This window comes from Falco biarmicus, chromosome 11, assembly GCF_023638135.1.
Source record: "Falco biarmicus isolate bFalBia1 chromosome 11, bFalBia1.pri, whole genome shotgun sequence".
In the NCBI taxonomy this organism is placed as follows: Eukaryota; Metazoa; Chordata; class Aves; order Falconiformes; family Falconidae; genus Falco; species Falco biarmicus.
Genome location: NC_079298.1, coordinates 12,010,802 through 12,025,461, shown reverse-complemented (window position 1 = coordinate 12,025,461; position 14,660 = coordinate 12,010,802). Strand labels below are relative to the sequence as shown.

Genomic DNA, 14,660 nt, shown 5'->3' with positions numbered 1-14,660 from the left:
CTTTAGGCATTGCCAGCTGGAAGGGGAGCCAGATGCAAAGTCTCCTACTAGCAGAAGACCTTATTATAACCCCCTTGGTATTCCACGTAAAGTATAACTTCACAACATACATATATCGCTCAGAGGTCACCGTCTGAGAACTTTTAGGCTGCCTGTGCTGACTACTGGGCTACATGAGACACATTGGAATGAAAAAGCCCTAAACTGGGAAACTATTGCCTCCGACTCCTGTCTGCCAGCCTAACTCCAAAGCCCAAACTCAGCTGGAAGGTTTTTGATAAAAATCAAGACCTTTGGAACTTCTGAAGTCACGGTTGTTGTACTGGGACTTTCTGCATGTTGTTAGTAGCAGAAGCTTTAGGAAATTCATTATTAGCCTCTCTCCTTCAGCCTTTCCCCCTTCACCCACCCTTCTGCAAAGTGACCAGAGTTACTGAATTGTAACGCTGCCCCAGCAGACCCGGCAAATGTCGCCGTTCCAACTTGCAAATACCAAAAAAGCAGAAGCACTCTTTTGCTATGTAAATTTAAGTAACAAAAAACCCCAAACCCCACCAACACCTCCTTAAAGATGGTATTTTTTCCTTGTATTATCAAAAAGGCTATTAAATTCCATACAAATTACCACAAATCTTTTTTTATTTGTGATAGACTGTGGGAGTAATTTATACCAGTTACTGAACCACCAAGTCTGGGATTTTCATGTTCAGCTTTCCAAGAACTCTCCAAAGAAACTTGATAAAAAGTAGATGAATAAGTCAGAACAGCAGTTAAGACAGTTTGCCACAAATTACATAAATAAATAAATGCACTTTTCCTAAAATAAAGTGGTATGTAGTGACTGCAGATTTAGAACTCTTAAAAATTATTTTGATGTGTCATTTTTCATGAAAACACTCCTGCATCCCTCAGCCTCACGTTTCGTCACATTTTCAGCTTCTTTCCTTTAGAACAGCAGTGCCCTATCCATCCCAAAGAAGGACCATCACCTCAAACCCCAGGTAAAGTAATCGTGCAGAGCTCCAGCTAGGCTGCACCTGGGACACATACCCTTACTTACCTTCTTCACTTCAAGCAACCGAACCCGCTTTAAGTGGTGAACCCCAGAGGAGCTTAAAATTAACAACGTACATATGTATTTGCGGGACGGAAGTTCTTACTAGTTTAAAATTGTGACCCCCATTGAAGTTTATCCGAAGGAAAGGAAAATAAATTGGATTTACTCCTACAAAACCTCAGGTAGATAACAAATATGATCTAAGATAATAATAACAACAACAATGATGATGATGATGTCATTATAATCTCCAGTGTATCAACTGCCTCTTAATACAAAGCTGTTACATACTAACTAATATACAGAAATTAGCTGAGGAAAAGCAAATGTTATTCTTTAATTTACTTTTAAAAAATATAAAAATGGTCTTTCAACTGAACCTGTTATACCTCAATTCGGCAATCGGTTCCCCATTAAGATCCAAGCCTAAAAGATTTCCTTGCCCAGATCTAAGGGTCTCTTCAGGCTTTTCAACAAAGAGATCAATCTTTCCCAGGACAACAGCCTGAAGTTAAGCATCTTCCTAACCTAGTTTTTCTCTAATTTAAAAAATCTGTAAAAAATACAGTTTGAAAAATTTCTAACCTTTGAAAGGATCTGAGCTTTTTCTTTTTCCCCTAAGGGCTACAGTTCGAAGAGGAAATGTTTCATCCCAGGATTTCCTGGGGATTCTAAACATTTTGGCTAATAAAAATAAAAGTTCAGAAAAACGTTGACAGGAAAACTGAGAGCAAAGGTTTTCCGAAAATGCTTTTAGCAAAATCCTTCTCATCTTTGATTTTTTGAACAATGGATGTTGCTGGATTTTTATATACAAAAATTGTATACACACAGGCACACATATATACAAACCACTAACAGACCCTGAGGATAAGGCAGTGTGGTTTATGATAAATTATTGAGAAGGTGATAAACAAATTCTTACTTTACTCTCAATGCCTTTATTTTTCCTTCTTTTGTTTTTGCTTTTGGTTGTTTGTTTTTTTGTTATTCTGGCTTCCTGGGGAAACTAGCGCTGCGCATTCATGCTCTGGGTCTGTCTGCCTGTCTCCTCCTAATAAATTTGGAGCCTATTAGCTGCTTTCAGTCACCCTTGCAGAAGGATAGAGGTCTTAAAAGAAAATTGCCTGTATGTTCCTTGAGAACAAGTGCTGGCCTGCAGAAAAACCCACAGTTTGAGTTCACTTCTTGTAAGACACCAAGACTCCCCACGAGTGCAAATGAGTTATTTGGAGTTTACAGCAGTAGATGGACCCCCATGCAGTGGACCCCAGACATCAGGACATTCATGTCCCTGCTCTCTGCCCCTGAGCAGCTTTGGGACCTAGAGGTGATGCTGGCCACCAGCCAAACCCCAGCATGCTGCTACCACTGCGGGAGGGCTCCTCGCTGGGTTCAAACTGCTGCCCGAAAAGCAACTCCAGATTTTATTTTAGAAGTTAAAATTAGGAACTCAACCACTTGAATAGGCTGAAGGAAAACTGTAACCACTCAAACAGATTTCTAGAGAAGTCTTAATCAAGCCGTAACCACCACGGGTTTTGGTTGGGCAGCTCAAAACAAACTTAAAGAGAAGTGGGGTCTCATCCCAGTCACCTGTTCGTTGGCTGGATTTGTAGAGCATTTCCTTCAGAGTCACATTAAAGCCATCTTAAAACCTGAATTTATTTTTCCTTACTGGTCAGTTAAGGCCACAAAAACAATGCCGCTTCCTTCCTTTCTCTCCATCTCAGTATCGGTGACCCCATGACCTCCAGCCTAAACCTCTATCCGAGTTAAATCTCCCAGAGGTGCCCGAGATTACTGAGCAACTGGTGACTTCAAAACAAACACACTTAGAGCGACTGCCTATACACAGTCCCACCTAATAAAGAGAGCAGACAGTATTTGCTCTGGGAAGTGATGGGAAGTTATGACTGGCTCTGGGAAAGCACATTTTTATCCACGCAATTTATGGAGCTCACACTGGCGTGCTTCGAAAGCCGTTCTTGCACAGCTGCCTCTGGCCCCCATTTGTGACCCATCAACCACACACAAGACAAAGGCCTTTTCAGCCTGCCAGGAGGAAGCCTTCCTAGCCAACCGGTCTCGTTCTCCTATGCAAAGCAGCAGCCCAACGCAGATTTTATCCGAGTGTTTGGAGACACCAGCTCAGCCCTCAGAGCAGACCTATGGGTCCAGTTTTACTGCCTAAGAGAATGGGTACCTCTCTTATCCTACATAGCATCAGGAGCCACTAGTCCAGACTTCTCAGGAGCTGTTTTGCACAGACCATGGCCATCTCCAGGATAAGGGGGCTGGACCAGTCACTGCTTCCATGGGAAGGTCAGAGGGGATGCGAAGGGGACAGTGAAGAGCTCTTGCATCCCTGGTGACTTCAGCTGAGGGATCCCCAGCAGGGGGGAGGTCTGTGGGAACCCCAGGTTTCATTGCTCGGTGAACAAGACTGGTCGGTTATGTTCCTGCCAGCTGTTCCCAGTGCCGCCCAGCAGTACCTGTGCTGCTGCCTCGCTTCAGCCTTCGCTCTTTTGCTGCTGTGATCTCAGGCACTGCAGTCGCAACGAAATCCGCAGAGACCAGCCTTTGGCACCTACATGCAAGTTCATCACAGGCCTCCATTAGAGACCAAACGAGGCCAGTAAGACCACAGCCAACAGCTTTACTGATCACCTTGACACTCAAACACTATTCCACCCCCACGGTTACAGAGCCAGGAGTCACACATGAATAGAAAGCATGGGTTACAGAAGTCTACCTCACTTATAAATCAGCTTGAATGTTTAAGGTGTTTAACTTTCAACTTCAAAAAGATGAAACATTAGAAAACCTCCAAATCCCACATATAAATCAAGCAGACACGACTGCATTAGGTCTCGAGGCTGGCATTGCATGAAAGTGTTGCTATCAGCCATGGTGCAAGTTGCCTTGGGACAGTCTGAGCTTCATTTTGCAAGCCTGTGGGAGAGGCTCGAGTTTTGGTTTTATGTGATTTTAATGAGATTTGGCTTCTAAGCAAGTAAACCCAATCTGCAGAAACAGATCTAAAAAAACATTGCGGCCTTTTCAAATTGGGAGAGGAAGTGAACAGATGCATACCTGGACCGGGCCTAGGAACACTGGAGCCTTTCCACCAGAAATCATGTTCTTCGTTGTACTTGGTTTCAGGTGGGTTTCAAGGTACTCTCACAAACATTAACATGTGTTTCATTGCGACATGAGTCTGCAGCTTCAGACAGGACAACTGAAGGCTCCTGAAGGCCAGCAACATGTTCACGCTATGTGACAGCTGGAGGAGGGGAAATCATGGCCTTTGTACAGGAAAGATTTCTCCTTATCCATTTTATGTGCATTTGTCCCTCGCTGAAGAGAATAAAAAAAGCCCAGAAAATAAAAAAAAAAAACAAATTAGCCCTCATTAAATATGGCATCATGCCTGGTTTATGTCAGCTGCCTTGAGGTCTTTTGGTCATAAGGTCCTGAATGGAATGAAAGAAGAAAGAAGATGCTTCATTTGCTTAAAGATGCTATTTGGTACCCGGACTCTTTGCCATGGCCATCACCAAACAACAGCTCAAGGATGCAGAGTTAGCTATCTTATTTCAGCTCTACATTTTTAATACATTTGCATAGGTGAGTTGACTTTGGTTGATTATCCTGAATGCTCACATGCTTTGTCAGAAATCAATTTCTGACAAACTCTGATGGCAGCTTGACTCCGTGCCTGTCACCTTGTCTAGGAGGCAATGCTAGGGATTTCTAACCAAGTGGAAAGGTTGCCAGGTCCACCTCTTCAGTTTGTCTGACTGAGGTCCCAGATAGTGCCACAATGGAAGAACAGCTTCATGGGGGCATCTGAGATGCCATCGTAAAGTAAGACAAGGAAATCTCATTACCAGGTAAGATACCCGAGCGGTCCCAAACCTTCTTATGAAATACATTGCTAATAAGATACATAACACATTCAGGAATCACAATAGAAGCAACAAATCTTGTGCTAGGCTGAAGACAAATGGACCTGTGTTCTGCTGTGTTGCTATACAGGAGACCTGAAAATGAAAGGCAACCCTGAGAACGCTCTCAGGTCAAACTCTGGCTCTCAGACAAATTTCACTCTCACGCGATGCGGGAGAAATTACTTTCCAGTCCTAAACTTACCAAGGCTGAACGGCAAACATTGCATTCACAGGACTCCAGTAGCTGGAGTTACAGGATGACCCCTGCACAGAACCATGATTAATAACAATACCACAAAAACAAGCTTAAATTTCATACTATGATGTCAGCTCTTGAGCAGGCAACTATTGTTTTCCTTTACTTTCTCTTTTGGACACGTGCCACCACAATGCAAATACTAAATAAGCATTACTGGAAGCCTTTGAGTGACTATATTGTGTCGGTGCTCAAACTGCAATTTCAGAAAAGAAATACCCACTCTCCTGCTTGGTTTAAAACAAACTGCAACATAAATATCAAGGTATACAGTTTTTCAGGGGTTCTTCTTTTGTTGTTATCCTTATATGCAGTCAAATTGAAAATCAAATATACAATATCAGGTCAAAATAGTGACTTGGGGGGGGGGGGGTGTCAGAAAAAAAAGAAAAAAAGAATAACCCAAGTCCCTGATTTTCCAGATTAATGAAAAGTAATAAAAGTGTTTGCCCAAATCTGTTCAGTTCCATTGCTTTCCAGAAGACGGGTTTCCCCTTTCTTCGAATCTCTTGCGCTGTTGCTAGGAATTAGTGAGCTGTGAAACTCACCTAATGAGGTCAGCATCAGGAAATAGCTCTGAAAAAACAGGTCCCGGGGGGTCTACTAAAGGACTCCCCCAGTGTCCAAACGAAATCCTGGATGCATCGGCACATTGTACAGCTGGGGCTGTGGGAAGAACGTGCACAACTTTGTTGTTGTTGTTCCTATAAAGGGACAGCTAAGGAAAGTGAAACTATTAACTCATCCACTGGAATTTCTGCTCACAAACCGTGCCCCCTGTTAAAGCTCCTCATAAAAGCCTTTCGGCTAGTTGGTTCCATATGTTCCCCAAACCCGCAGTTATTGCTTCTGAAAGGCAGGAGTAGTTAACAGTCTGCGGCTTGGCACTGACCACGGAGACCTAAGGACCTTGCTTTTCCCCCCCTCCCTTTCAAACGGCCAATTAACCAGTTTAATAAAACAGTTTGAATCTGACCAAGGTGCTTGGAGAAACCCCTAACCACCACCTATCCTACCGGCTGAGCCACGACGGTGACACGTGGGCATGGCCTGGTGCAGAGCGGTCACGCTGCTGCTGTTGCAGCCCCAGGACTAAGGCTGCTTCTCATGGTGCTGAGCAAAGCTGCAGGGAGACCAGGGCTCCAGCCTTCAGCGCCACACACCCAAAGCTCCTGCTGAAGTTGACTTCCAACAGCTTGACCTCAGGCCCCTGATGTTTTCCTCTTTATGGAAAGCTACTGTGATGAACTTGCACGTGCGAAAGTAAATAATTATTTTATTTTCAAAAAAAAATTCTGTGCTTTGATTGAATCAAGGCATTCAAAACCAACAGAAACAACTTATAGACAGAAAACACTGCAACGTGCACAAGACCTCCACTCCCTCAGCCCCAAGACCTCCAAGCCAGCGAAGGGCTCTCCCGGTTGACAGCAGCTCTCAGGCGTTCCCTGTGCTGACCCTACTACACTACTGCTTCTGCACCGAATTCCTGGCTTTGGCAGGGCTGGGGCAGGCACAGCGTTAACTCAGCGCCTGGAGAGCAGCTGTTTGGGGTTTTGGTGGCTTACCTGGTAGAATCGCTGAGCTACCTGTAGTTTGTGCTCTTGGATACAAGTCTTCCCCCACACAAGGTCATTAAGAAAACAAAGACCATGGAGTTAATTTCTGCCTTGACAGCACTGTAGAAACAGTATCGTTCCCAATATATATGCTATAAATACTGCACCCACCTTAAATAGGTCAAAACACCCCGAAACAAGGTTTTAAATATGTAAACTGAAGTCAGCAGCAGCTGTACCACAGGCACTGCTGGAAGAAGGGTAAGATCTGGAACCTTTTCTTCTAAATTTGTAAAGGTACTTAGAGTCCTGATTAAGTTAGAAGAAAGGAAGGGGGGGGGGGGGGGGGGAAGGAACTTCGATAGGGAATTTCCGTGCTTTTCCCTTTCCCCCCTTCCGTCCCCACACCACAGTGGAAGGATGTTTTAGTGTCAGTGCCCTCACCACTACATTGGTACAGTCTCTCTTGCCAATAACAGCTTGATGTCTGACCAGTAATGGTGTAACAGAGCAGTAACTCTGTAGGATAACACTCTGCTTTGGTCAATGCTCAACTTCAAGCTTAGGCAAACAAATTAAGAAATAATGGGAAGAAAGATTTGCAAATCAAAACTGAAACACTGGAAGGGCTAGAATTAACTCTTAAATTTGCAGCCTAAACGTATGGCTTTTGTGGATTCTGTATGCGGGATTTACTCACATCCAGTATTTATGCATAGGTCTAGTTTCTCTGTTGTCCTGAATTCAGTACGTCAACTTTCATGACTAAACCTACCTAAAAAGATAAATATTTGCACCAAGAGAGTTACACTCAGAGCAGTCTGATCCTGAAAGTGTTTTTCAGGTTGAAGTGCAACATGTTCCAGTCACCGACACCTTGCCCAGCAGTGATGGCTTGCAGGTCCAGGTGCCACCAGTTAGACTTCTGGAATGCATGCTTGGATCTTGCCAACAAAAGGGTGAACAGACAGTAAAATTAACTCATACTCTTGAGGGGAGAATTTTTTTTTCCCCCCCTTGTTTATAGCTGAAGCAAAAGTGGTTCTGAAGAAAATGCCTTCTCCCTGCAACTCACCCGAGCAAGCTTGGCTATTCCTGTCCTGTGGGTATCTCACCACTTACTAGTCAACAGCAAACCCCTGTATTCAGAACCCCAAATGCTGCCTCAGAGTCAGGGACATCCCCCCCCCACCCATGTAACATAAGAGTTTTGTGGGGAATAGAAGTTCATAAGAAGGTTTGCGGAGCAGAGCAGCGCTCCAGGAGAGGTGCCGCGGAGGCTCCAAAGGCGTCACTGAAACAAGAGCAGTCATCCCAGATAAGTCCAACACCCCCAAAAGTGTCTGGTAACAGATACTTCGGGAAAGAATGTAAGAAGTGAGGTGAGCAGAGGGTGAGCTTTTCTCAGACGACACTTCCCATCTTTTGGAAATCTGCCAGTTGGGGAGCTTGTGGTTGAAAATACCTCTTCTCCTGTCGCTCCTTCCCAACAACCTCCCTTCTGCCCAGGCCTTCACCTCAAACTGATCCCGTGCTTGGCTGCACCACTCTATTCAAGAGTAGCCAGCCGCCCGACCCATGCACAGAGAGGGTCACCGCCTGCTCCTTAGCTCAGCAATCACATTCCCCAGACCGATGCCTGGCAGGACGCCCGACGGGCAGTGCCCACGATCACTTTCCTCCACCTTAAATGGGCACATTGTCCCCACTTTCAAGATCATCACCTTTAAAGGGGGCATGTGAAATCCTTCCCAAGAACCTGAAACCACATTTGCGCTCTTGACTCACAGGTAAAATTGTTACCGGGCCCATCTGGGGTTTCAATATTACTTTTTTTGTCTCCACTGTAACAAGAGGAATGTGGGAACATGCCCCGAGCGGAGCATACCAGTTGGCCCCAGTGACAAGCGAGCTGCAATGAAAGGGGGACCCTCGCAGAAAAAAAACCAAAGCTCTGAAGGGGTTTGGGGAACTCCCAGTTTTAGGCAGCCAGCCGGAGATATTTTTTTTTAAAAAAAAGCCTGGCTTCATGATATGCTAAGCATCCACCCATTGAAAAATGCAACCTGTCCTGGGTGTATTTAATTTGGGGTTTTATTCATATTACTGCTTAATTTTGAACTGTTTCTTTTTAATTACCAGCTGAAGCTACACAGTAAAATGGACTAGCCCCACAGGCATGTTTTTCTTTCTATTATATTACAGTGAGGTAGCAGATTAACTCCTTCAGCCATCCCAGCTTAACACCTCACGATGCCAGCACAGCCCCTTTCCAGACTCCTGCTCCTGCAGCAAGACCGGCTGAAGGGGACAAAGATATACGTCCTGAATTTCCAACTCCCAGCCTGGGGTATCAGCACAAACAGGTGCCAATTTCAACATACGTCAGCATGCTGGAGCTTAAATTGCAGCCCATTGGGAAGGCGAGCACTTTCCAGCAAGCCAGATGGAGCTACAACCTCTGGCCAAGGACAAACACTTCAGGGCAGCAACTGTCTCAGCTTTCTGGTCTCCAGAATGAGTGACCGAGGTGGCAGCTGTAGGAAAGAGAACGTTTCCTAAGCCTGGAGGTGACTATGTCCTCATGAGGTCAGCAGGGAAAGAAAAAAAAAAAAAAAGTCAAAGATTGGAACAGCATGAGAAAAGGAAACCTTTGAGAGGAAGCAAGGTGCTGAACCCATCAGGGATAAGAGCTTGTTTGGAGGTTTTTTGGTTTGGTTTGGTGGTGTTTTTTTTTAGCTTAGCATTATCTCAAGTTTGAATGAATTTTGTTATGCAAAATACTCTTGCCATTGGGGGAAACTGTGAACAAGCATGGGGTACCCCACGTCCGTTAATAAACACAGGGCTTGATCTTGCAGCCTGCTCACTTCAGGCCTTCCCCACCTAGGCAAAACCCCACGTCATTAATCAGGACGCCTGATGGGATCCCACCTGTTATGGGGTACAGCGGCCCCCGGGTGGCCTCACCAGGGCAACACCTCTTTCCTTCTAGAAATTCATAGTTATGTCCTCAGGACCAGCTTCAGGGCTGTAACGCAGACCTTGTAAAACACACAACCTGGGGGGCACTGGCAGCAGCCCCAGCCCGCCGCGTTTTGGTGTAGCGGCTCTGGGAGAGAGCCTGCACACGGGCACGTAGTGCGCTGCCCATCACACCGCAGCATGAGCAAAAGGCTCGTTTCTTAAAAGTATCAGAGGAAAGAGCCCAGCACAAACGGCATGATTTTTGTGACCAAAGATGCTGCATTGGCCCAAGCATCCCTGGGCCCAAAAGGATGGGCTCACCATGATCCTCCCGCTGGCAGTGAGAGGGGGTTTGGGTGCAGAAGCAGCACGCGAGCGAAAAGCGTGTGCCCTGGGCCACCTCCTCCTCCAGCAAAAAGCCATCACAACTAGGCAGTGAGATTATAGCCCAGGGTAACAGCAGACAGCCACAAAAATCCTACAGACAACTGCTCGGGGGGATATTTTATCAAAGCCTGGGAAAGGGCACCAAAGGTGGTCAATCATAATGCAGCAAGACGACAAGCTGGCGCTTTGCAGGGGCTGAGGCTGGAGCTGCATGGCCACGCCGCTCAGAGGCAGCCTGCTGGGGTCCCTCCACATGTTGGACGTGACCCTTGAAAAAGCTCTCAGCGATCATCTGTGCCGATACACAGCGGTGTTCACGGGGAGCTGCAACCCTCTCTGCAAGCCCTGCAGCCAGCCTGCACTGCGCCGGGGGAGCGGCGGCCACCGGCCCCATCCCCGGGGCCTGGGTCGAAGGGGACAGATCGGAAAAGCTACAGATGCAGCCAGGGGTTTAACAAGGAAGAAATGCAGCAAACTCCTGCTCCAGCTGCCTTTCTGAGGGAGACACAGCAAAGGGAAAATGTCGAGGCAGAGATGGCAAAAAAAAAAAAAAAAAAAAAAAAAAAGTAAAATATAAAATTGTCCCTCTGTTGCTCAGGTCATGTGGGCAAGAGGAGGAGGCATCAGATCCCCACGGTGCTGCCCTTGTGGCCTGGGGAACGCTGTCTGCTCCCTGTGCTGTGTTACAGCCCTGCTGCACTCTACAGGGGTTTTGCCCAGGAGGAGTAAGTTAATAGAAATTATTCCAAATTGAGTTAGCCAGAGAAAGCAAGTGACCTACCCATCAAATCACAGCAGCTCAAATTTCTAATATCATCAACTTGTACCCGAGCATTTGCCTCCAAACTAAGCAAAGGCCAAGAATAGTTACTTACTATTCAAAGTTATTTACATCAATTATTCAGCAAACAAATAGCTTCAAGGAAACGGCAATCTATTCACAGTCAAGTTGCCAAGATAAGAAGAAATTAATAAATCCATTATTTGTAACAAACTATCCGCTTTTGAGGTCAGAATGATGAATTCAGACACTTCCTACTAAATATTACCCTCCTTCAATGCAATTCTGTTGTTTATGAATTATGGGAGGTTATCTTTCAAGAGACGGCTACAACTACTATATTTTCATTATCATTGGCACCAGAAGATCATATTGCTTGAGGCTTTTTTAAGCCTAGGCTAAACAGTCTCCACTTCAGTCAGAGAATGCCTGTGAAAAGCTGCTGGAGGGGATATGCTGCTATGGAATCGGGAAGAGCATTCACAGATTTTTGCTCTCCTGGCTAGAGTCAAGAATCAGACATTACTATAAGACATTTACATAAATTGGCAAGTTCTGAAGAAATCACTTCATTCAAGTAACTTTTTGGTTTTCTTTTTTCTTCTAACTAGAAAGAAAGGATCTAGATGAATATTCTTTGCACAGCTTCAAATATTCCTGAAGGTAGGATATTTCCCCACATAAATAAATAGTAATTAATTTTCAGGCACCATTCTCATCCACACATACCAACAGCATAGAAAATACCTGAAAAGGAGATAAGCCTCAGGTTCACTTTCTGCCCCTTCAGCTGCACCTCCCCACTCCTCAGATGCACTCCCAGAAGTAAGCCCCAAAAAATCCTTTCCCCCTTCCTCTCTTTTTCCTTGCCTGTTTGATACTGATGCTCTGTAAATACACTCACATGCAAGCAAGCACACGCTGCCACCCCCTGAAACACTCCATAAATCTTCAGCAGGTTGTTCCCACTACAGCTGTGCTTCACCAGGAAGATTCTCAGAAATCCTATGGCCATCGAAGACATCGCACATGGGGTCACCGCTCAGACATGTCCTAGAGACCCCAAGGTGAAAAGCAGCAACTCCCCCAAGCAAATCTGTCTGCTGTTGCCCTGGGATAATACAGATGAGTAACAGCCTTTGCACGACCATGACTGCGGGGCTGGAGCTCAGAGGCTTCAGCCCACTCTCCTACCTCAGGACAGCAGGGAAAGCATCCAGTGAGGAATCCCAGAGCAGCGGCGTGGGTACTAACAGAGCACAGAGAATCACTTCCAGCTTTGACTTAACCTCTTAAGCCTAACTCCTAGGAGTACAAGGAATTTTAGAGCCAGTCTCAGCTGGTGTAATTTAGCATCATTCTGATGACTGACACCTGCTGAAAACCTGCATGCACACCCTGGAGGAGGAGAAGGGGATGATGCAGGGGGTAGGAAATGACATCCTCCACAAACCTGTGGGGGATCAGCTCATTTTGAAGATAACATCTGTTCTGCATTTCTTCCCTGGTCTGATCTTTTTACTTCCCTAAAGTAGCTGAGATGGGGAGCAGGTTCAGGTGGTTTTATAGACCAAGTTCTCTGCAGATGGAAGTTGGTCAGCTTAGTTTGCCCCAACCGTGCTTTGCTAATTCACTTGACAGGAAATCTTGCCCCATGCTTATATTTTGTACAAGGCCAGTTATGTTTGCCATTAAATTGTTCTCAAGATGTGAGAATTTTGAGATCTAATTATCAAATTCTAAGAAAATTAATTGGATTTTAAATAACAAATGCTCAGGACTACTTAGAAACTAGCTGCAGATCTGGAGTTAGTCAGTAAAGACTCCAAACCATGAATACATCTGAGAAACATGTCAGACAGTTAATACAAAGAGGCAAAATTGAATGGATTGCAAAAGAAACTACCCAGGGAACGTTCTTCACTGAACTCTGCTAACTAGAAGATACTAGATTCAAAGCATTAGGATACAAACATTACTAAGACAAAGACTTCATGGAGTCTCGGTTAAACTGCAAATTCTGACTCTTTTTTTTTTTTTTTTTTCCTTTTCCTTTTTTTCCCCCTTTCCTACTGGGGTGACCTCTCCTCTTTGCTTTTAGGAAGCTAAATTACTACATTTTAGTTTGCCTGTTTTCATCACACTTTGCTTTGGGCACAAATGACTGAAAGAAAGAGCTCTGCTCTTTCTATGCTGATAGAAATTGAAAAGGGATTAACCAAAAAGCAATAAACTATTCCTTCTGAATTGCTAGCCCTAAATTTTCTTATTAGTGTCTACCCACACTAATTTGAAACTTAGCAATGCTGGTTTTCTCCAAAGCTGTCAGCTAAAATAAGGTAGTTCTATTCCTTCCAGGCTGCATTTGCCAAAGACCTTTCTGCTTTCGAAACATGCCCCCTCCACCAAATATATCAAGATTGTTGCCCTTTTCAGAATTTTCCCTAGGTACATGGCAACGTTAAAGAGGGAGTAAAACTAGCATGGTATTTTTCAAGTTACTATCATGGGGATGCTTTGTACACAAGAAAGTCAAAGCAAAGTCAAGCCCCGTGCACAGCTCTGAAGGTAGATGGATGAGTGCACGAGTCAGTTACTTGCAAAGACTGCAGACCTGAGCTATTAAAGAGAGTCTTGAGAGGAAGGGAAGGCCTGCTGATACAAGAAGATAGTAGTTCTGTGAAAGATCCACAAAATCTTTTGCAATTACAATGGGATTTGCTCAGGAAAAGCAATCCACATTGTCTTCTCTTTGGACCTGTCATAAGGGCATTGGGAATGGCAGAGCAGAAGCCCCTGTAGCATTGCATGAAGTCTCCAGTCCATCCCCAGCCATCTTAAGGCACTTTTGCCAGTCTCGTCTCTAATAAATTCAGAAGCTCTGGCACCTGAAAAGTTTCCAGATGGTATTGCAAGCCACCTATTCAGGACTAACCGGAGTCCCCTTGCCTCAGTTGTACTGCACAACCGAGAAACCGATTTCCAGCTGGCACTGGCATTTCTCAGAACTGGTCCTGCTGCCTACCGTGCAGTCTTGGGCACAGTTCGACCCTTTGTATTCACAACTAAATGCTACCAGATGGACGCATCAGTTCAAAGGCTGGTGGAAACAATTAAGTTTACAGGAAGCCACGTTTATCCTTCCACCTATAGCACTGAATTAATCATGCCTGATAGGGATCTAAACAGAGCAACAAGGTCTTGCCTTTGTGTCCCACTCAAGCCCCTGATTTATATCACTACCTGTCAAGAGATGGCAGAATATTGCCCAGTAGCTGCCGAATGCTTCTCTCCCACCCTCTCTCTCTCCTGGGGAGACAAATGTCAGCCAGGACATTCCTGCCCTGCTCAGGATGCCATGAAACCTAACCTTCTGTTGACACAAGCATTAAGGCCCCAGGACTGTATAACAGGTCACTGACAGAAAGATAGAAGATAGAGCTTCCAAATTTGGCTGGCCACACACAGACAGGCACCGGAGTACGAGCACTGGTGGCTCCCCCAGCGTGCACACCTCTGAAGGAGACTCGGTAGCTAATGGACACCCATGGGCACAGCACTCCTCAACCCATTTTTCAGTTATGTCTTCTGGTAGGTTCAGTGGCTGATGCTGCTTGAGATTTTTATGGGGTTTATGTCACAGGTATTTCCTTACTAGGCTTCAAAGGTTGGATTTTGTTCTAAGGATAAGAAAAATCCA

The 14,660-nt window shown here is 45.1% G+C and overlaps 1 protein-coding gene across 1 annotated transcript in view; it reads right to left on the bottom strand.

Annotated features, from left to right (window-relative positions):
- TRABD2B (TraB domain containing 2B) overlaps window positions 1-14,660 on the bottom strand; it is a 296,100-nt gene that overhangs the window by 135,538 nt on the left and 145,902 nt on the right. The window lies entirely within an intron of this gene.